We start from the raw sequence: 21,274 nt of genomic DNA, 5'->3' as shown, positions 1-21,274 counted from the left end.
CGGCCTCCCGGACTTCTCCCAGGAGCTCCGCTGCTTCCAGACCATCACCCGCTACCAGGCTGTCATCAACAACCTGGACGTCCGCCACCGACTCCCAGGGGCGGAGCGGGACGAGGCGGAGGGCGTCCTGCCGCCGCTCGTCATGCTGGCGGAGTCCGGCAGCCTCGTGGCGCGCGAGAAGGCCGCGCTCACGCTGCAGCGCCTGTCCGCTGTCCGCGCGGTCGTCGGACACGGTAGCGCCGGCGCGCTCGTGGAGATCTGCCAGACGGGGGACTCCGTCTTCTAGACCGCCGTGGCCGGCGCGCTCAGGAACCTCTCGGCGGTGCCGGAGGTGCGGCGGGCGTTGGTGGACGAAGGAGTTGTCCACGTCATGGTCGGACTGCTGGACCGTGGCGCCACCCGCCGCCCATGGCGCCGCCGCTTGCGTCGCTGCCGGAAGCTCCGGCGACCCCCGTCTCCGGGCACTGCCGAGGCAGGCCACGGGCGCCCCTACGCCACTCCCCGGCACACGCACCGTGGAGGCCTTCTCCCAGACCACAGGTGCCGACACCGTGAGCAGCTACACCATCGCGTCGACGTTGGCGCGGCCGAGCATCGCCAGCACGCTCCGCTCGTCCCTGCGCAGCGCGTCCAGCAGCCCGTCCATGGCCCGGCTCTTGGCCTCGGGGTGCCCGATCTGCAGCCTCGCAAGCAGCTCCCGGAGCGCCCGCGGCACCCGCTTGTCCCACAGCCCGGCCTCGGCGCCGCTGCGAGACCTGGCCAGCGCGGCGTAGGGCCGCACGCCGGACCCGCCCACCGCCACCATCGCGTCGACGTACGCGTCCCGGAGCCTCGCGAGCAGGAGCGTCGGCGCCGCCAGCAACGCCGCGGCGCGGCGCGCCAACCGGATGCCCTTCCACCGACGACGCGGCGGCGGCAGAGAAGCCCGCGACTTGCCGCCGCCCAGGCGGGCCACCTTGAGGCGCCGCGACGGCGAGCCCAGGCACTGGTAAACTCCTCCGCGCCCAGTACATCTGGATGCTGTGGCGCGGCCGCGACACGAGGCTGGCCATGGTCTGCGTGCAGGGGGGCACCAAGGACCGCTAGCTCCTGCCGGTTCGACGGGCGACGATGGGAACTAGTGCCGCGGCGAGGTGTGGGTGTGCAGGCGTGCAGCACGCTGCTGGCGAATGGATGTTTATATACTACTAATTGGATGCTACTACCAGCGACGATGCTACGGATCGAGGGCTAAAGCAGCTCAGTTGATCGATCAGTGGCTGGAAATGGAGGTGCCAGGTCAAAATGTGTTCACGTGGTGTGATCTCTAGGCTCTAGCTACGTGAATGTGGCCGTGAGGCTAGAATTCATTCTTGCCGGCGCATCGATGAGCGGCGGGCGCTGCGCTAGATGGACGTTGACTATTGGAGTCGCCCGCATTGAAATGGTCCTGCTCGGCGGGTCGAGGTCCTTGTCGATGCGCGCGGGCAGGCGCCGTTGTGCAGCCAGCAGCCTGCGCTTGGATCCCGGTCGCCTCCGCGCTCCAGCGGCCCGACGGAGGCAGCCCTGCGCCCGACGGAGGCAGCCCAGCGCTCGCCCCACATGCCCGGCGGTCATGGCCCCGCGCCTGCGGCAGCCGACTGCTTCCACAGTGGCCCGCGGGCGGATGGGAGAGCGCCGTCGACGCGCTGTCCGGGAGGCTCGACCTCAGCCTCCGGGACTGCACGCTGCTCGTCAAGACCGGCGTGCTGTCAGGCGACGACGCGGACAGGCGCTGTAGCCGGTGGAGAGTGAGGAAGAGAGATAGGAGGATGGGTTGCCATTTAATAATTCAGGTAAGGACTTAAATGCATTCTTCCACCAACCATTTTGGCGCCAAAACTTCCACCAAATCCAACGTGGACGCCACATGGACAGCCACGTCGTTTAAAAACTGGAACAAAGCGGTATGGGCTAGGAATGCACCACTGACAAAGATGATGGACCCAAAAACCCACTTTCAGAGTTGATGGACCTAAGTGAAACTTCGGTACAAGTTGATGGACCACTGTTGCATTTTACTCTTTCAAAAATATCAACCTGCCCGATCGAGATCGATCTAGATCGGCCTCATATCCTTTTAGTCCATCGTTTTTTTGTCACATTGCGATGGTTCTTACTTCGAACGATGGATTATGTTTTATCGACCGTTCTCCTTCAATCTCGGTCGTGCATAGTACGTGGCTAAGGCATATCTGATCTTGATAAGGTTTACTAGCTAGTTGAATCTGATCTATAGCTCGCTATTATGGCTGTAACGATCTGGTCGATCCCCACTGTTAGCATTTTAAATTGGAGTATGCTAGTCGACATATTTGCTTTCGACCAGGCGTGGCCTTGGCTGTTTGCTATGCCTGCATGAGCTAAATAGCCGATTGCCAGTATTTTAATGCTTATAGTGTCTTCATGATTCTGTTAAATGTGAATAGATCTGTTTATTTTAAAGGCTTGATCTGTTATCTTTATCATGGCTGGCATCGATCCGGTCGAACCCCACTATTAAGGATAGCAGGTTAGATTTGATGAGTTTATAGATCTATCCATATTAAACAATCGATTGTTCACATGTTGTAATCCCTTTTCTACCTGAATCGGCTATTTTAGCCGATTCGCCTGTGGTTTCACACATATAGCATGTTTTTCATGAACCTGTCAATATAGATGGTTTTATAGATTCTTTGACTTTAGTTTGTTATCATTATCATAGTTGTATCGATCCGGTCAAACCTCACTATTGATGGTAACAAATTAGATTCATGGCATTTGTAGATTCATTTGTATTGGACATTCGATTTATTCGCAAGTTATATCTCTTCTCGTTAAACTTATTGGCTTAATGCTTTACAATGGTTATATCCACCTAGCAGATGATTTTACTTATATCTAGGTGCATTGTACTTGTTATCATAAATCAGTCATGACCCATGAACATCACAGTCCTTAACCATCGATTTCTCCTCGTATCGGCTATTTAGTCGATTCTCCCGTTTGGCTGCTCTCGAAGCAGCACACTTAGAATTGTCTGGGCAAAACCGGCATGTTCCGCCTTAAACTACTAATAAGACCTTCTCTACTTGTCAATTGCAGGTCAAATTGACCGGCACACCTTCGGGATTCACATGATCGGCTGGTCCTGTGTTGAAGCCAAGCGGATCTCCGGGCTTACTCTAAGCAGATCCTTCCAGCTTATTGTGTGTTGATCACATCACCATATTTTTGTGTCGACATCAACATATATATGTTTTTTTTTCAGTAGTGGTGTTTTTATTATTTTAAGAGATTCATTTCTATTTTCCAACTTTATTTTCTCATTATATATTTTTCTTGAGTGCACATGTCTCTTCATCATGTTAATTAACCTGTGTTAGTCTGTTTTTCTGTGCTTCATATTGCTCCATATGTAGTTTGTGTCTTCGCGATCTCCATTGTGGCGTTGTTTGTACCACTATGGCTCCCCATGATGATTTCACGTCTTGTAAAAGGCATTACATGCCAGTCTTAGTGGAGAGTTTCATTGTATTGTTTCCAAAAATATTGAATGAAATGAAACATGGATTAAACACCCACTCTCATCCAATGGTTTTATAGACATTTAATTTTTTAACTCTCATCCCCCATAAAACCCATTTCTTCTCTCTCTTCTTAAAAACGTTGCCACATCATCAAATCTCTTATGTGGTAGCTTATTAAATGGAAATGAAACTCTCGTTGAGACCGGCTAGATTTGGGAATGCATTTCGGTCGATGATTCATGAGGGTATGTATCAGGCCTTGCACTTAAGTGCTCATACTTGCTTTAATTCTCAAATTTGCAAATCTTCCTTGTCCTGTGTGCAGAAAGGTTCAGACTAACGTTGATCTATTTTTTTTTTGAAAGATCCGGTTTTCTGGCTTTGATTTATAATAAGAAGGTAGCAAACAGTTATTACATGTGCGAGGGGCGTTACCATCTGCAGCCTTTGCTGCGAAGGTTTGAGGTTCTACATGGGCTTATTACGTACTAAAGAGTTGTACAACCGTTATAGGCATAAGTTTCGCCACCACAAGCTCTCAAACAACATTTAGTCCACGTTTCACAAGAACTCATCACGAACCTAGGCATTCCTAACTCCACCAGCAGGAGACTAGCCAGTGCAGACTCTAGTCTACAATACATGGATCACAGACGCAACAACACCGGTTTTGCCTCTAAGCTTCAGGGAACCTCCATCTCAACCTCCTAAGTCTCTTGTGCTATAGCCGCTAGTGCTTCGGCCAGCTCCTTGTTGCTTAGGCGCATGGCAGCCCTGATCGCCATGACGGCCTGCTCTAGCAGATCATCAGCAACATATCCACATAGGCGGTGACAGCTGCATCAGGCACCAGCGATGGGTTGTTGATGAAGTTGAGCTCGCGCATCAGCTTCCTCGTGGCCCGTTCAGCCACCGGCACCGTTGATGGGCGCGCCGTGAGGTGCAGGCTCGAGCGGGTAGCCACCATGTTCTTTCGCTTCCTTCCTGTGTGTTTTCTACAGACCCGTTTAGGTGGGGAGCTCAGTCGCGGGAGCCGTGGTTCAAGGATGCTTTTGAAGATGGCGTTGCAGAAGCAGTGCCGGCCCTAAGGGGTGGGCAGGAGGTGCGACGGCCGAGGGCCCTCGTGGGATGGGGGCCCAAGCCCAAGTATATAATACTCCATACCCTTTAGCTATAGTCCATTAGGATTTAAAATTAATGAGAAGATGTAGCGGGCCATCAGCAAAAAGAGTCGTCGGCCTCTTTTTTTCTGGGAGGCAAGGAGCCGAGCCGCCAACACCCGCACACGCGCACATAGCGATCGCGAGTCACGACTTCTGGACTTCTGGCGAGACGGGAGACTGCGAGAGACGCAGCGCCGATCACTAGTTCACCACGCGATCACCAGCGCAGATACCGATGCTCGAGTTCCAGTCTTCTAGAAGCCAGACGACGACGCTCCAGATGACGGCGGCGACCAGGCAGCTGAAGCAGGGCTCGACGAAGACGACGACATCTGATCTTGGTTATTGCCTTCTGCCCTTTTTGTGATATGTGAATCTTGGTTCTGAATAAGTTCATATCCAAATTATGTAGGCCCTAGGTTTTTTTTCCTTGTTCAATTTTTGTCTAATATTTTGTACTCGTATAGTTATGTTTTTCTTGTAATTTAGGTAAGATGTTAGAATTTTTGAATGTTACCTAAAAAACATTTGTCGAGAGGGGCCGTCGCGACAAGTTCGCCAGAGGACCCTCAAAATCCTAGGACCGGCACTGTGCAGAAGTCATGTATGTCTTCCACCTGGTCTGCGTTAGGGTCATTGTAGAGGTCAGACCCACCGTGGGGTCTCCATCCCTGCCAGAGTCAGTGCTTAGTGTAGTAGACGCCTGCACCGTCGTCGTGCTGACTTCCATATGGGTGGCGCGGTGGGAGGTGCCATCTACCTCGCCGTCATCCGACGACCTGTCTGCCAGAGCCTGGGGATTTTGGCACACAGTCTCCATAGCCGGGACAGGCTCGTCCGCCGAGGAGCAGGGTGCCTCCTTGCTACCTTTCGATGAGAAGCGGGTATGATCAGCTGTGCCGTCTGTCCAGGAGAGGGATTCCTGGATCATGGGATCCTCCTCTCAATGGATGCTTCCTATTTGGACCAGCGTCCTGCACAGGTCAGCTAGAGGATCTCGACTCACCGGTAGAGAGTGCTGTTGGACGCGGCCGCGTGCGGGCCTCGAAGGTGAGCGGTTCCAGGAACGTCCGCGATCCATTGGTCCATGTCAGCCACCCCTGCCTAGTGAAAGGCCGAAGGTGAGTGCGTGCATGCCCGGACCTAGGGTTTACAATTTCGGCGAAATATCGCCGAAATTTCCAAAATATCGTCTTTTTCACTGAGGTTCGAAATTTTTTTGTATCGGTCAAAATTTTTCGGTTAAATTCATCTTTCACTCTAAAATTACACCAAACCACACTAAAATAACCCTCCATATCATCTAGTCTTATCAAAGCCCTAAATTTCTTCAAATTTATTTAATTTTCTCACTCACACATTGGACGGCACTAGTATATGCAGCTCGCCCACCGTCAGCACACTGTATTACCGCGGCTCTACTTCTGTGACATATTATGTTATTTCGTCGATGTTATATAAATTTATGATGGATGATGGATTATAGAGTTTTTCTAGTGAAATGGTGCCAAATTTGTTTAAAACTCAATTTAAATTTATTTAAATTTGAACCGATATTTCCGAAATTTCCGAAATTTCGTATTTATCGCTGGGGACCGAATTTTTTTTCTTACCGGTATTGTAAACCCTGGCCCGGACAACGCGGTCAGGGCAGGGTTGCCTCAGATCCACATCCCAAGCCCTTCCCCGGTGGATTGGGGAGCATGAACGGCGGCGCTCCAGTCCTTTGAGGCATGGGGGATGTAGTCCCTCCCCCGTGCATGCCTCATAGGCGAGCGACGTTGGTCGTGGCTACGTTCCATGGCTTCGTCGCCATGGCCATCAAGCCATGTAGGTCCATTGCAGGCTTGGCGGTGATGTCGGCGGAGCAGTTGCGATGCAGTGGATGGGTGCTGAGCTAGGAGGAGATGGCACGTGGCCGGCTAGCAGTACAGGAGCGGGAGAAGTGCCCGACACCCATGCTTGTGAAGCAGCGCATGAGGTCCCCACAGTCTACAACTTGGTGGTCGAAGGCGAGGCACCTGAAGCAGCGATCGGCGAGTCGCTTGAAGAAGTCCTCACGACCCCGCACCCAAATGCGCGTGCCGAGGGTGAGGTGGTTCGGTTGGTGGGCGATGGTATGGGGTTGGCAGTGGAGCGGGGGAAGACAATGCGGCTAAGGATGTTCTCTGGTGGAATGTTCAGGCGAGAGCGGAGTTCAGCCAAGATGGTGTGGGGGCGGCGAGACGGGCAGGAGCGGAGATGTGGCCGAAGCCCCTGAGCGACACAGTGGTTGACGGCGAGGCACTAGAAGCTGCATCCATCGAGCCATTTTAAGAAGGCCTCCCTGGACTTTCTGGCTCCCTCCATGTCCACCATGGCCACGCCCAGCTGCTGAGGCATAGAAAGCTAAATGGCTTAGCCGGCTATTTAAAACCTTGAAATTTATTTAAATTTACTTAAATTCAAATTAAATTTTATTTGAATTTGGTCCGATATTTCTGATATATCCTGTTTATCCTCTTTATCTATGACCTTCGATAAATTTTAATTTCCGAAAATGAAAACCTCAGCGTAGACTACCGATCTACAGACTCCTCATCGATGGCGCAGTGGGGGCTGACATCATCCTCGGCTTCTTCTTCAGAGTCTTTGGCTTCTCTCCCTAGTCCACCAGCTCCTCCTCGTCTTCAGCTTCCTCTGGCAGATGGGGCGCGGCAGGCTTTGGAGAGATGTCCACGGCATCTTCGGAGGGGGCACGACCGTCGGCCAGGGGGTGGACACTGGCGTCCGGGTGGTCGGCGGCGGGGTTTGTTGTGGGGGCTCTCTCTCTCCTGGGCGTGCTCCCTCTATCTCCACTTCATCGGATTCGTCTGTTTTGTCGCTCGAATCTGCTTCTAGCGGGACCAGGGCACGGCGGGTAAAAGAACAGAGAACTGCCTTTTTTTTTTTAAATAAAGTTTGCTTTAGTAGCTTATCTTGGAGTCTGGTACCTCTGTTTGGTAATGAGTAGTATTGAAAACGTGAGCAGTAAAAGTATTACCTTGTTCAGTAAGGTTATCCTTTTTTTTAAGGTTATCTGCATCTAATACAGTAACTGTTAGCTGTTGGATACACATCTAGACATACGCGTGTCCTCGCATTTGATTTCTGGATCATGCATGTTATGTTCGTTTTGCCTGTTTATAACATCTATCGATCTATCATGCGTAACTTTCAGGATAATCAGTCGCAACAACAGAACATATTATAAATTGTTCTCTGGCACTAGAGGTGCTTTTAGATCTCTTAGCTGGAATTGGTTGGTTCTTATAGTATCTTAACGGTGTGGTGTTGTGCATCCCTTTGCTCGCACCAGAATTGTTCCTCCCACTTCTGAGGATACTAGTTGTCATTGGCCAATTTGTGTGTCCAGGAGCTCCAAGCCTACTAGCACGCTTTCCACTGCGGTTGCGGCGTGCGATATCATTATGGAGCCCCGTGGTTGCAATCATCATACTGCTGGCCCCTCTTTAAAGCAATATTCTTTATCGAAGCAACAAGTACTATATGAGAATCAATATCAAGATTATTTCCATTTCAAACATTACAAGGTGGCCATATGTATAAGTGTACGGGGTGCTGCTTGTGGTGGTGCTCCTAGTGACAATTAGCATGATGAGGTTCGTAGGTATCATCAAGCTAGTGAACATTATTCTGGGCAGGAAACAAGAGTTCTGGCGTCTGTTGTTCTCAACTTGTGCATGATTGGTGCAATTGTGACGGCGGCATTCTCTTTCTACAGTGATTATTGGGATTGGTACGTGGCACTTATAATGATCGCAGTCGAAGCATCAACCCTAGTTTTAGTTTCATTTGGCAACTTTCAGGTATCTACAGCGGTGCTCCGATTGGTGCTCCCACTTATACGTTTTCAACACATATTAAAAGACTACAAAAACTAGGAAGATGGTGCTACACCAAGCCCCGCACCATCACCGGCCCTGGCACCGGCACCAAGTGGTGGTGCATGCGATCCTGCCGAATTTTTTACATTTTAGTTTTTTTTTTGAAAGTTTCTCATAAATAGACCCTGGTAGAAAGATTTCAGAATATGGACCCTCAGTTCGGCGCCATTGGTGCTGGCGCTGAGCTAACACGTCTCGGCGCCAGCGTCCCTGGCGCCGAGATCTTGGGCTCGACGTTGACGTGGCGCTGATTTGGCAGACAGCTCGGCACAATAGACGCTGGCGCCGAGCTCGGCGCCTAGCTCCTGGCACCGTGGGCACTGGCGCCAATCCTCCTTTCCTCTCCCTCCCTCGCTCTGCTGGTACTTTATTGCGCATAGCTTTTTCGGTAACAGGATGGCCGGACGGCGGGTGGAAGAGTACTGTGCAGAAGTTGGAGCAGTTATCATGGCTCGTGGGATGGGTATGTACGTACGATTACTACGTCCCTGCGTGTTTAGATTTTTTATTGTCTGCACAGGTTGCGTCATGTCAATGCCACTCTACCCACTCCGCCCTGCGCGAGCGGTGCTCGACTGCCCACACCACACGACAAGACCGCCGCTATAGTGGACGGGAGGAGGGAGGGGGGACGTGTGATGGGACAGGGCGAGACTGCGAGGGCCCCGTTTGGCGCCGGGCATGCTATCGTTACTGCTGCCATTTCCTGTTGGATGGTGAAATAGTTGTTCGCTATAGTGGACGGTGAAATAGTTGTTCGCTTAAAAATTGCCCAAAAAACTCTGGGATTTAAAAATTGTTCTAAAAAACTTGATATTTTTTGCTTAGACAATATATTTGGACAAATCTTAAGTATGGGATTTATTCCTTAATTAGCATAGTTCACCTTCAATAAATAGGGGTATATTGGTATTTTTATTGAGCACTAATCTATCCTAAAATCATAGAACATCAAGTTTTTTTTTGGATAGAGGTAGAGTATGTAGTGGTTCTTAAAATTATAGCTAAAAGCTAGGTAGATCTCTAAATCCATGGGTAAGTCACTGTAATAATAATTCTGCCTGTACAGAATGATTGAAGTGAATTGAATGAGACCACTAGTGAGCATACGTATATAATAGCAAACATGTTGGCACGTTGCAACGGAACACCTTATCGCTCGATTAACCTAACAACTTATAGCTCAGAGATTTACCTAATGGTTGGATTATCTATTTCAATACGTATATGAGTATGGTTCTAACTTATAAGAACAAGGTTGTGAATCTGTGTCACGTATAAAACAGAAAGGGGCGCAAGAGCATTGTAGAAAGGAAAAAAAATAGACAGATAGAATAATCATCCTGTTTGCTTAGCTTATAAGTTGTATTTTTTTAGCCAACGAACTGTATTTTTCTCTCACAACAAATCAGCCAACAGTACTTTCAGTCATGACTTATCAGTCAAGCGAACAGCGCAAATCATTTTACTCTTCTTTTACTTTTCGAACTATGGTCGCGTTCTCCGTATCTCGTATTTGATCTGGATTATGACACATGTTCATATGAGTTAGAATAACTTATGTCTAATAACGATGGCACAAAGTCCTATTCTAAACTATAGTATATTAGGTTTCGTGTAACTTGCTAGTTAATATTAGGTAGGTTTGCGTTAGCCTAAACGTAGCACCACAGGTTTTCTCTCAAACTTGGCGGTGGCCCCACACAGGATATTTGCAGTCTTGAGAAAAAGTTTGAGACCAATCCGGCACTAGAAGGTGTATAGATAGGGTTCGACGAAAGGTTCTATATACCTCTGTGAAGCACGTCGACTCCGCCTATGTCGAAATGGCTTGAAATTTTTTTGGCAGTCATTTACCCCCAAAATATGGGCCCACACAAGATCTTAGGTTTTTCTGATAATTATTTTTATTATTACATTTTTCTTTGTGCCGCGTGAGACGAAATACGGTGAATTATAGATTGAAAACACTAGAATTTTGCGTCGAAATACGGTAAAATAAAACTTAAAAACTTATGTGTGAAAATTATAATTTTCCCCTAAAATCTAAAAGTATTTTTTCAACAAAAGACTCTAAAAATCAAAGTGTACTTAAGAAAAGAATATAAATGAAACTAATATACTAAAACTATTTGTTTTTTTAATAACTACTGGCGGAAGCTTTATTCCCGGTTAGAGGTTATAACTAGGAACAAAGAGCAATATTTATTCCCGTCTAAAGCCTCCAGCCGGGACTAAACATTTAGTCCCGGTTAGTGGCTCTAGCCGGGACTAAATGTCGATCTTTAGTCCCGGTTATAGCCTCTAACCGGGACTAAAGGTTTGCCTGCCGAGCCAGCAGCGTTGGGCAGCGACCTTTACTCCCGGCTCGAGGGTATAGCCGGGATTAAATCTCCTTCACTCCTGGGTTCAAAAAATGCCGGGAGTAACTCCGAAAATGGTGCCGAGACAAAAGGTCTGTTTTCTACTAGTGATATTTCCTACCTTCCTGGTAAGATAGAGTGAAGAAAATGCCTTCATGTTTGTGGAGCAAAGTAAAAAAGTGGATAAGATTGTCAATCCCAAAGTAAAACAAGGAGGAAGGGAAAATCCAAATAATAGAAACACACAGATTGCTCAATCATAAAAGTAGTTGCTTCTTCCTTATCTTCTTTTCCTATGATGATGCTGATGTTGCTAATGTAAGTAGCAAATCATTTATGTCCCTAATCTCACTCTGACAAGATGATGAGCCAGTGCATATAACTAGCAAAATGCACCATATCTGGGCAATAGATCGCTCAACTTCCCATCACTTGGGGCACCATTGCTTCTTGCTTTGCCTTGTCCTTACAGGTCATCCATTTAAAAGAATCACCACATTTATTTCAAGAACTACAAACTCACACATAAAACAGAAGGAAACAAAACATCAATGCTATCAATACCATAGGTACAAATTGCAAAGGATCATGTGTTGTTAACATGTTATACATATCTTTAATTTGTCTGCAGTAGTTTTACATTTCTCTAGTGACATTCCAATTTTATCAACACACTAGTACAAAAAAAAGTTTCCACTAATGCTTAGTATTTTTCCACCAGTGGTATGGAAGTTAAAAATTGAAGGACCGGAAACGGCGACTAGAGGGGGGTGAATGGGAGCCTCAAATTTATTTCGAAATCTTCGACCACTGTCCCAATATCAATCCCCAAAAAGCATACACGATAGACTTGATGACCACGACCCTAGAGAAGGGTGGATGCTCCCTCAGAACACAGCGGGTCACCACAAAGCAAACGGAACACAGATCGGAGCCCAAACGAGCAAACTCCCAAAAGAAAACAGCACTGCCCTTGCAAATATCGGACACGTCCTGTATTATGTCGGACACGTCCGGTATTTTCGGACACATCCGGTATTTTCAGCAGCAAGCTGACCAAGGGACAAAAATCCAAAACCCCGTCAAATGGTGTCCAAAAAACTTGAAATTTTTAACCATAGCTCTTAGACACCAAGGGAAGGTCTCCACCAAATTTCAGCTCAAAACTTCAAAGTTAGAAATATCGGACACGTCCTAGATCATATCGAACGCATCCGGTATGAGCGAGCAGTTTCTCGGGAAAAATCAAATCAAGCCATAACTTGATCAAATCAACTCCAAATGACTTGAAACTTTGCACAAGAGTTCACAATGGAGTAGAAAGGCAACCTCTAAAGGATCATGGCCCGAGACAAACTCTAACTCCGTGAATCGAAGGAATTGAAGAATCCCCCAAAAAATAGGTCAAGAACTAAAATTACCCAGATCTACGATCTCGTGAGGAATTAGTGGATTTCCTTCGGTGGAAAGCTTCCACTCATGTAATTGATCGATCCAAGGCAACAAGAACGAACCAAAACAATCCCAAAACGAAGAATCGAGAGGGGAAACAAGAGGGGACAAAAGGAGCTCGTGAAGAACACCAAAATCACATCAAGAACACAACTAAATCATGAATCCCGGAGGGCATACGGTGGTTACGACCACCGATTCCTTCAAAACCAAGTCACAATTTGAGTTGTGGACCTCTCTCATACATGGAAGCAAACTAGAGGAAGAAACCCTAAAGGAGAAAATGAAAACTAGAGGAGGTGAGGGAGATGGGGGCTCCCTCATCCTATTTAACAGGGCTATTACACATTCCCAGTTTTGCCCCTGGATACAAACGAGTTGAACCGCTAAGCCCAAGGGCGTTGTTGTCCAACCCGGTGTAATCTTGATCCGATGACCACAGCGCCTTCTCACCGGTAGCTTCGCTTCGACGCGAACTCCCCGATGCCGCCACGTGTCGTCCGTCCCTCCTCGGAACCTCCGCCCGGGTTTTGAGGCCCAAACCCGTAAACCATCCATGGGTAGCGTACTCCATACGCGTTCCCCGCCATCCGACGCATGTCACCGTCGTCCTCGACCGGCCGGCCCGCCAAGTCCTCCTGAGCCTCACTCGACTCACGCGTCCACCGTCTTGACCCGGTCAACACCATCACTCCATGTCTTCTTGCACTTGTCGATGTCCCAAGTGTCAGCCACCGCGGCTAGTCACCCGGCCTCTGGGTCCCTCGGTCCAAGCCTCACGTCCGTCCTTCACTGCTCCCAGTCTGTCGGCACGGCATGTCCTCCTTGACCTTCACCTCGTCATCGACCACCGCATCCGAGCTCCACACCTGCACAACACAAGCCAAAAGACATGTCGCACACATAGCTTTCGCCATGGTAGGGTTAGTCACCACTCAACCCACTTCGTGGATCATATTTACAATCACTCATCACAAAACGAACACACAAGGGTACTTGTCAACCTTGTGTTCACAATCTCCCCCTTGATGAGTGCATTGTCAACACCAATACACGAATAGCTTGAGCAAAAAAAGAAGAAGAAGAGAAAAGAAAGAACTCACCCAAATGACCAAAAGCCAAGAACCGGGTCATTTGAAAATGAGCAAAACTTGGTCCCCAAAGACATGGGCAACGGCTCGACGCAACCAAGTAAAACAAAGCTAGCCCTCAAGAAGAGGCAACGGGCTCAACACCACTAGCAAAGCTCGAAAAGCCGAAAACCTGCTAGACCCTCCAGAAGAGGCAAAGGCTCAACACAGAAGAGGCAAAGGCTCAACACATCTAGCAAAACACCTTAAATGCAACTCCCCCTGAACAAGTGCAATCTCTCTCAAATGAATGCATATCTCTCAACTTTAGGTGAAATTGGAAGTTTTCTCCCCCTTTTCTGAATATTTCTCCCCTTGTGTCCCCTTGTGACATTGTGAGTGTGGAAACTTCTCCCCCTTGTTGACACATGCACTTATCAAGCTAGAGCCCAAGAATTGCAACTCCCCCTCAAAACAAGCTATGAATGCAGAAATGCACGAATGCAGAAGCTTCAAGATTATAGCAAGTAGATTGAAAGAATGCTCTAGTGGATGCTGTCATGTATATATAGCAACACATACAAGTGCTAGCAAATGCTCAAGGTGACCAAATGAGACGAAATATGACATTTAAGCAAGTTTGATCAAGTTTGAGCAATTTTAAAAGAGGGTTCACCACCAAAGGAGCACATAGCAAAAATAGATAGGAGATCGACCTTGTGCTACACATGTATGCAAAGTGAACTACCCCAAACAAAGTTCACACATCATGTCAAGAGACAAACTGGTGGTTTGATCAAATTTTAGACACCAATTGAAATTTATCGGAGTTATGCAGCTTATTACCAAAGTTTGTCAGACAAGTGTGTGCGGGAGGTTATCTGTGCCATCAAAACCTGACTTAGCGACCATGTCAAGCCTATGCCAAAGGCAATGAGAAGCTTAAGACAATGATCTCGGTATCCATTATAGAGCTCAAGTTCACCAATAAGTGCAATTTAGAGCTGTCTCGATACTCTGACATAGGATAGTACAGACCCATCCCGATCTTTTCAAATCACTGAGTTTGATTTTCAAGTTTTAGCACAAATTCAAGTTTCTCAAGCAAGTGTGTAACTCAAAGTATGAGCCGTAGCAACTAAGCATATACATGAAGCAAGAAAAAGATCTCGACACATTCTACACATGCTAGTGCCACAAGTAGTGGTGAACACATTTCATGTTTCAACAAGTTTTAATCAAGTTCATAGTTTGGAAAACAAGCTTAGCTCATAACATGCATCAATTGATCAAAAGGAGCCTAAGCCAAAAGCACATCATGTATATCCATAACATCCCCAACAAGAGCATAGTGTCAATCTAGCTACTATAAGGATGAAGCTCAGGATGCAATATGATACATGATGATATGATATGCAAGTATGATATAAAAACAAAGGCTAAACTTCAAAGAAAAGCAAAACTAGAATACAACAACCAAAGTTTCCCTCCTCTAAAAAGGGAAACAAACTCTAAGCTCCCCTCGCAAGCGAGCAAACTGGGCTTGGTCAAGTGGTTTGGTGAAGATATCTGCGAGCTGGTTTTGGGTATCAATGTGGTGCAGATCGATATCACCTTTCTCATAGTGGTCACGCAAGAAGTGAAAGCGAACTTCTATGTGCTTTGTCTTTGAGTGAAGGACTGGGTTTTTGGCTACACTTATGGCACTGGTGCTGTCACAAAACAAAGGCACTCGCCTAAACTCTAACCCAAAGTCTCTTAGAGTAGCTATCATCCAAAGCAACTAGGAACAACAAGCAGCAGCAGCAACATACTCAGCTTCTGTGGTGGATTGGGCGATGCTAGACTGCTTGCGAGAAGACTAAGACACAAGAGAAGATCCAAGAAACTGACAAGTCCCCGAAGTGGACTTCCTCTCAACACGACAACCAGCATAATCCGCATCAGAATACCCGCAAAGAGAAAGAGAGGAGGAGGCTGAAAACCAAAGACCAAACTCGGGTGTGAAACGAAGGTACCTGAGGATCCGCTTGATGGCTTGACGATGAGACGTGCGCAGCGAAGACTGAAAGCACGCGCACAAGCAGACTGCGAACTAGATGGCCGGTCTCGTCGCCGTTAGATACAGCAGGGACCCGATCATGCTTCGGTATTCCTTCTGGTCCATGGCTTCTCCCTCCTTGTCCTCATCCAGGGCCATCGTGGTTGACATAGGCGTCGAAAGAGGCTTGGCCTCACCCATATCAAATTTCTTGAGCACGTCCTTTGTGTACTTGCCTTGGTGCACGAACGTCCCCTCAGGAGTTTGCTTGATTTGTAGCCCGAGGAAGAAAGTCAATTCGCCCATCATGCTCATCTCAAATTCCCTGCTCATAGTATCTGAAAACTTGGCAACAAGAGCATGAGAAGAGCCACTAAATATTATATCATCCATGTATATCTGAACCAAAAGGATGTATGTGCCTTGCTTGAGGAGGAACAAAGTCTTATCTACGGAACCCATCCTAAAACCCTTATCAAGCAAGAAAGCTTTCAAACGCTCATACTAGGCTCTCGGGGCTTGTTTCAAACCATACAAGGCCTTATGGAGTTTAAAAACATGGTTGGGGTACTTTGGATTTTCAAAGCCAGGGGGTTGCCTTACATAAACCTCTTCCTCTATGTACCCATTCAAGAAGGCACTCTTCACATCCATCTGATACAGCTTGAACCCTTTCGAAGCTGCAAATGCTAAAAGAATCCTAATGGCTTCTAGACGGGCAATAGGAGCAAAGGTTTCTTCATAGTCTATTCCCTCTTTTTGGCAAAAACCCTGAGCCACTAATCTCACCTTGTTTCTCACCACCACCCCAACCTCACTCTGCTTGTTCTTGTAAACCCACTTTGTACCTATGGGGTGGCACTCTGGTGGAGGTGGAACTAAAACCCACACTTGGTTCCGCTCAAAGTTCTGTAACTCCTCGTGCATAGCATTAACCCAATCGGCATTAGATAGTGCGTGTCCAATATCTTGAGGCTCAAAAGAAGCTACAAAGCAGAATGAGTGAAATGGGAAATATGATAAGACTTGGAACGTGTTACCCTTTCGTCGATGTCGTCGATCATGGTCTGAGGAGGATGGCGTCGCTGGATATGTCGAGGTGCACCCAAAGACAAAGTCGCCTCCCCCTCATCCACAGCTGGGGCCTCCTCAGTCAATTGAGGAAGCGGCTCGCACGGACCCCATGAAGTAGAGGTGGAGGGCTCGAGGCCGTGAGCCGAAGTGGTCGAAGCTGGCTCGATCGGGGCAGCCGGTTGAGATGGCTTGGGATCATCCCAATCGACGTCATCGTCATCCTCAACGAAAATGTTGTCACCCATCTCTTCATCACCTACACAAGACAGAAATAGAAGAGGGCATGGTTTCATCGAAGGTGACTTCACAAGTCTCCACGACACGGTTAGTCTCAAGATTAAGCACATGGTACGCATGTGAATGAGAAGCGTAACCGAGAAATATACCGTCCGAAGATCTAGATTCAAACTTGTCAAGATTACCTTGCTTAAGAATGAAGCACCTGCAACCGAAGACTCAAAAATGACTCACCTTGGGTGGACGCCCAAACCGCAACTCGTAGGATGTCTTCTTTAAGAAAGCACGAAGAAAAATGCGGTTTGAAACATGGCAGGCGGTGTTGATGGCTTCGGCCCAGTAACGCCTAGGAGTCCTATGCTCATCGAGCATCGTCCTAGTCATTTCAACCAAAGTCCGATTTTTGCGCTCAACAACACCATTCTGCTGAGGGACATAGGGCGAAGAAAACTGATGTTCAAGACCCAAGGAAGCACAGAAGGTGTCAAACTGAGAGTTTTTGAACTTAGTGCCATTGTCACTGCAGATAGCTCGTATGGCATTCTTTGGTAACTCAGTTTGCAACCTCAAGATCAAGTCACGAGCATGAGAAAACGCTTCGTCCTTGCCCTCCATGAAAAACACCCAAGAATAGCGAGAAAAATCATCCACGATCACAAGAACGTACCACTTCCCTCCCTCTGACCGAACCCGAGCCGGACCAATAGTGTCCATATGGAGTAGCTCACCGGGTCTCGTGGTCATGACCTGAGTCACTGGAGGATGGGAAGCAGCCACCATCTTCCCATGGCGACAGGGATGGCATACCAGATCCTTCTCAAACTTAAGTTTGGGCAATCCTCGAATCATGTCAAGAGAACTCAACCTCACTAGGAGATCGAAACTCAAGTGACCAAGTCTCCTATGCCACTTCCACAAATCAGAAGAAAATCCGGCAACCAAACAGCGAGAAGAACCGAAAGACTGAGAGAAATCAGCTCTAAAAACTTGACTAAAAGGAACGATCTGACAAACTAGATGTCCCTGAGAATCGAGCACACGAGAAAGTCCAGTCTTAAAGCGCACCTCAAACCCATCTTGAAGGAGTTGCGAAACAGAGAGCAAATTGAAATGTAGGCTTGAAACCAAAGCAACGTCCTTCAAGATAAAAGACTCATTGACCCGAATGGTCCCACGAGACAGCACCTTACCTTTGCTATTGTCCCCAAATGTGATGTACTCCTTGTATTGCATGGGGTCGAGGCTAGAGAACCATTTGGAACTTCCGGTCATATGGCGCGAACAGCCGGAATCAACAAGCCACGTGTTCTCCAGGCCTCCGCTCTGCATCAATAGAAAGACAGGGGGTGAGCAAATGACACAACACTAGGGTTAGTGAAATGAGGAGAATACCAGTTTTGAGTCATTTGCCCTGGAAAAGTGTTAGGAAAAACACCATACATGCCATGTCCCATTGGAGAGAAGCGATCACCACGTGGGGGAAAACGTGGTCCGCTAAGAGTGCGGTGTAACACCCTGGTGTTTGGCTTCTACTAATTGCATTTCATTTCATAAACATGTGCATCATCTATCTCATCATGCCTTTGTTACTGAAACATGCATATGCAACATTTTCCAATTGTGTATGTTTCATACTTGAGTGTTGTGAATAGTAATGGTGTAACATGTGAATGCAACATGAGTTTCTTATACCTTGAAACATGGCAACATGGTAGAAATGTGACACGTATAAAATAACCACAAGGTCATGAAACATGTGAAACATGGTATTGAAACATATGAATGAATTGCTTGTTTTAATTTCTTTATCACATGTGATCTTTAGAAGTGGTATAACAATTTTGTAAAGTGGTTGATCATGGTCTATTACACCTTAACTATACTTAGGTTACTTGTTGGGACATTGTTCATGTAGATCAAAATGACCAAAATGCCCTCAGGTGGAGGTTTGACTTGAATTGACCCTTGGAGTGTCACTGTTTGACTGATTCAAAAGACCAACTTAGACATCTTGCATGGCTATGCACTCTTTACCAAAATTGTAGCTAATTTATCAAAGAACAAAAGTTGTTTTATGACCAACTCATGAAAATGTGTGGAACATGCTCAAACATGGCCCACAAGTCACATGTCCATGCTGATTTCGTACTTAGCAAATTTTCTAAGTCCTAAAGTGAAGTACAGTTTCGTGTACCAATGTTTGGAGACTTGTATCTCCCTAACAAAGCCAAATTAGCTCGAGCTCCAATGATAAGAGTTGTAGTTCACATATAGATGATCAATTTTGTTAACTATGGCATGATCTAAATCATCACAGATTAGGAGAAAATCACCGTCAAACTTGCTCTGTCAGTCACCGTCGATGATCACTGAATCGCGTTTTCAGAAAACATTCAGTGAACGTGGCCGACCGGTTCAGAAAGATGATGCCGCGTGGCGCCACCCGTCGCCGCTCGCCTGAGCGTGTAGGCCACGCGCTGTGGACGCCCTGGCACGGCCAGCCGCGTCTTGAAGCCACCCCGTGCCTGCCCGACGCACTCGCCGCTCCATTTCTCCATTCCTTTGCCTCCTCCGCTCGCCGTAGCTCCGCTGGAACGCCGAAGCCGCCGAGCCAAAAATCCACCTCCACCGAGCACCTTGGTCCGATTCCTCCTAGCCACAGCACCTCCGTGTGTTCCTCCACGTCTGCGACCTCACCATCATCGCTTTTTTGCGCCAGGTAGAGCTCACCGCGTAGGCGGCTCCACCGGGTCACCATGACCGCCGCCGGCCGAGCTCGCATGCGGCCGTGCTGCTCGAGTCCCTTGCCATCCCTCCTCTGTCTCACGCTAGGTCCTAGGAGTACTGAGGAAGCTCATAGGGTCACCGTTCGGGGCTGCGACGCCGTCAGCTCGCCGGAGCCGGCCCTGCCGTGGCCACGCGCCGCCGTGCTAGTCACCACCCCCTCTAGCTGCGTCATTAGCTACAATGGATGGTTCCTCTAGGTCCGCTTGGGTGAGGCAAATGTGTTGGCACCGTTGCCTTCACCGGAGAAGCCGCCGGCAACGAACTACGCCACCGGCCATTCCTCCTCCCCTGTTTCTCTCGCTGACGCGCGGGCCCCTCTCGTCAGTCGCCGCGGCTAAGGCAGGAGCCCAGCGTGGGCTGTGCCATTGTCTGGGCCACGCCAGCATTGCCTGCGGGCCGCCGTTTCCTTGGGCTGGCCCAGTAGCTGTGTAGGTTTTTCCATTTTGTTTTGTTTAATTGTTTTTCACAGTTTTGTGTATAGATTCAAAAATGTGTAACTCAAGTTTGGTAGATCCAAATGTTATGGTTCTAATTTTGTTAAGTTCCTAGTCATGTCTAGTATTTAATAAAAATATTATATGAGCACATGTTTTAGAAAGCTTGGATGAATGAAATAGGACTTTGAAATGTGTTTTTAGATGCATGCAAAATTGTTTGAATTTTATCTTGAGTTTCTGTGGTCCAAAAATTATGAAATTTTGTGGGTAATCTATTATTGCTTAGTAGAAGCTCTGGTTAAAATTTCAGAGCTAGTGCATGTATAGTTTTTGAGTTATAGAATTTCTTTTTATCAATGGATGGATCTTGTGTGAATTTTCATAATTTTTCTATAGATCCAGTATAGGTAAAATTTGGTGAGTAAGGTTCTTATGCTAGAATGATGCTAGGAAAAATGTGAAATCTGTTGCTTGACACTTTTCATTAGGATTTCCTAATTATGCTAAAAATAGGCATGCCACTTGTTATTTTGGATACAGCAAGTTCTGCTTGCCCAATGGCTTTGAAATTTTTATGGTAGTCTATGTGAAGCATGAGATAGCTACTGTAATTTGTGTAGATTTTTATGAATAGTTTTACTATATATTGCTTTAATCACCTAATTAACTAAATAAATTGGAAAAGGATATTAAATAATTTATTTAGAAGTTAGCACTAAACTTTCTAGTGTTCCTCTGGTATGTGCAACAAGTTGGTGAACTTGGTTTGGTCAAAATTGGCTTGTGCATCATCATTAAATAATTAAGTTAGTAACCCTGTCATTTCTGGACAGATTCTAAGTTTACTGGAATTCGATTTGGTTAACGTAAGAATCATGCTTTGGTGTTTACAAATGTTTTGTAGAGAATTTCATAAGCTTTCCAGAATGTCCTCATACAAGTCATTTGGAATTGTAGAACTCTGGTTGTGATTGAATTAAGGGACTACTTGTATGCATATGAAACTTGAAATGTTAAATTATGTATACCTTTACTATTTCTAAGTTTGTGGTAATGTTCCTAGGTGTTAGGCCTTTAACTGAAGATGAGCATCTTTATCTTAGGTTATGCAAGTTAGGTAAGTTGATCTTGTTCTTCAAGTTAAATTAAATACATGTTTTAAAGTGATTTGAATAGGGCTAGTCTTACTCGGTA

At 47.1% G+C, this 21,274-nt stretch overlaps 1 pseudogene; it reads right to left on the bottom strand.

Moving 5' to 3' along the window:
* Positions 1-559: 559 nt before the first annotated feature.
* LOC136479650 (uncharacterized) lies at positions 560-1,052 on the bottom strand (annotated as a pseudogene).
* Between the last annotated feature and the right edge of the window lie 20,222 nt (positions 1,053-21,274).

The sequence above is a fragment of the Miscanthus floridulus genome, chromosome 9 (assembly GCF_019320115.1).
Source record: "Miscanthus floridulus cultivar M001 chromosome 9, ASM1932011v1, whole genome shotgun sequence".
NCBI lineage: Eukaryota > Viridiplantae > Streptophyta > Magnoliopsida > Poales > Poaceae > Miscanthus > Miscanthus floridulus.
The sequence above is the reverse complement of the archived record's forward strand: the minus strand, read 5'-3'. Positions and strand labels throughout refer to the sequence as shown.